The sequence below is a fragment of the Dreissena polymorpha genome, chromosome 14 (assembly GCF_020536995.1).
Source record: "Dreissena polymorpha isolate Duluth1 chromosome 14, UMN_Dpol_1.0, whole genome shotgun sequence".
Classification (NCBI taxonomy): domain Eukaryota; kingdom Metazoa; phylum Mollusca; class Bivalvia; order Myida; family Dreissenidae; genus Dreissena; species Dreissena polymorpha.
Window position 1 is genome coordinate 60,982,202 of NC_068368.1, and position 2,624 is coordinate 60,984,825.

Consider the following 2,624-nt stretch of genomic DNA (forward strand, 5'->3'; position numbering starts at 1 on the left):
TATTACTGGACAGGTACTGCATTTGCTTAGGTGTGTTTGACCTTCTGTGACATCATGGGCTGTTAACTCCGATGTTAGGACCGCTTTGTTTCAACAGAGCCGGGTTCATGTGCTATCAAACATTCTAAAAGGAATGCTATTGAAAAATATTTAAATAATTGAAATAATTAATGTTATATTAAAGAACTGGTATATGTATAAGCTCGTATTGTAATAAAAAAACGAACTACATGTACTCCTTTGTGTATATGACTCAAAGAAAGGCGGATGAGCAGATATACATCTTTTGTGATTTCATTATGTCATCTTTATTTGTTCAAGATGGTTATTTAATGTATTCTGTTTTTTTTGTGAACATACGATTGGTACTGGGATTTAAAGTCAACTAAGACGCATAACTTTAGTAAGTTACACCGTCCGATTCAGAATTGTGCACATCAAAACTTTATACACATAGAGGAATAGCAAACACGTTTGAACTTTGTACAAACAAAATGTAGCAAAACATTTTAACAAGGTTAATTGAATGGACACACGAACAGACAGACGAAGAGACGACTGAGGTGATTCCACTTCCACTGTTAATCCCCCTTTATTTTTGGACGGTATATACGTCGGAAGTATATTTGATTAATCGTTTTAATCCAATACGGCTTTTCAACATCTGTCTGAACGTACACAATTTTTACTCATGAACCAAATGGTGTTTTCTTTTGCAATTCTGATACCTACATGTTAGTGCAACAGCATAGTAATTTATGTAGTTGTTCTCTTGAGCTGAGTCGACGTGAACCAGATGTCCGCCATGTTCTCGACAATAACGCTATAAAATACATATACATGTATTTTCAAATAGTAAAAACCATCAAACATGTCATGAGATGAGTTCTGTTGTGTAAGACTTTAATTATTTATTAAGAAATACTAATATTTACCGATATTATGCCTACTACTTATGCTACAAACTGTAAGTCATTTCAACCACAAGATACTCTCTCAGCAGAAAGGCAAGTGCACTATATAGATATACTATTTTTCACTGACATTATTTTAGCACCGTTTGAATTTATCTGAATTAAAAACTTGCAAATTTGCAACACCTCTGCTTCAATAACCGTCATCGATACATTTCCGAAGTAATAACAGGATCCAAACGCACTCATGAACTCATTTCGACAATCTGCCGAAGTTGAATCTTTAAACAAATCAAAAACATAAACTTTATTTTAGAATGGGTAACTGCATGTATTTGGATCCTTTATTAATATATATTAACACTACTTAGAATTGTTACATCATTTATAAATATATATAATTCTCAATTTTTGTAAAGGACATTGGTTTGTTCATTTTCTGATTAAATAGTTGCATTTAACTGAGATTTTATTATACCAACGCTAGTTATGTGCTTAATTCTGAGGTAAGTGTGGGGTTCGAATAGCCCTCAACCAGTTTAAACCCCCCCCCCCAAATTATGCAAGGATTTATCAATTAATCACAATTAGTTGATAAGAACAATACCATCTTTTCAGATAGAGTTCATGAAAATTGATTGTTTGCTTTATTCCATTGATTAATACTATTATAATATATTGTATATGTTTGGACGATTGAAATTTGCTACCGAATATCTAAATATCTTAACAGGCGTGTGACTTATCTCTATAGTCGTGTTAATAAATGACGTGTAATTACAATTTACTATGATGTTATTCACCTTTGTTTCTATAAACGCTAACCGGGTTGTATCCAACAAAAAGCAATCCGTTTAAGTGTAAACTAGCAATTATTACACTTAATCAGCTAACATTTGGTTTGAGGTTTGAACTTTAAAAACAAGTGTTCTTTAAAATGATGAAAAGTAATAAAGTAAAAGGAAAGTGTAACTGTGTGCACTAAATATAAATAATTGTTTTACTATAGTAACAAAGCTTCACTTACCATGTTGTTGAAATTAAAGAGTAAATTCCAATTCATTTTCAGAATAAACATGTATGGGACAATCTGATAAGAAATACTAAAAAAAGAGGTGTTGTTTCTGTCAACATTAAACGTCGAACGCACAAATATAGCTGACTACAGATTTAATAATATTCCACACACGATTAATTTTTATTTGGACTTATTGTACAAGCGTATTTAATGTATATCTTGAAACTGGGTATGAAATTAAATGACACGTTCATTTAAATTGTTCATAGATTTCATGTTTTTAAACAATCAGTCATTGCGATATGTTTAATGAATTGGAGGGATACATGTAGTCCTTTAAGCTATCAGACGTTTCATAAGCATTATTATTTACATGATGCTTTTAAATGGTTGGCAATGAACATGGTTTTGAACTATAATCATAATTTATATTTATGGCAACGAATAATAACGTTTCAATGATAATATCATGCTGTTAAGATTTTTAGCAAAACTTACCAAGCGGACTCATTATGAGCTATTGTGGTAAGTCTATGTCATACTTTAATGGTCAACATGGATTATGATTCTAACAGTGTTCCAATTTTCACACGGTATTGATGCAATTTAGTCATACTGGCTATCATGAAAATATCTAGGTTGTGTTCAAAGTTGGGTCATGTGCATCGAAAAACTAAATCGCCATGTCAAAT

General features: G+C 31.6%; 1 long non-coding RNA gene across 1 annotated transcript; it reads right to left on the minus strand.

Annotated features, from left to right (window-relative positions):
* Positions 1–254: 254 nt before the first annotated feature.
* On the minus strand, positions 255–2,007 carry LOC127858219 (uncharacterized). Its single transcript, XR_008038813.1, has 3 exons — positions 1,942–2,007; positions 1,101–1,195; positions 255–823 (listed from the first exon to the last, which is right to left on the minus strand). It is a non-coding gene; the product is annotated as an uncharacterized LOC127858219 (long non-coding RNA).
* Positions 2,008–2,624: the final 617 nt, after the last annotated feature.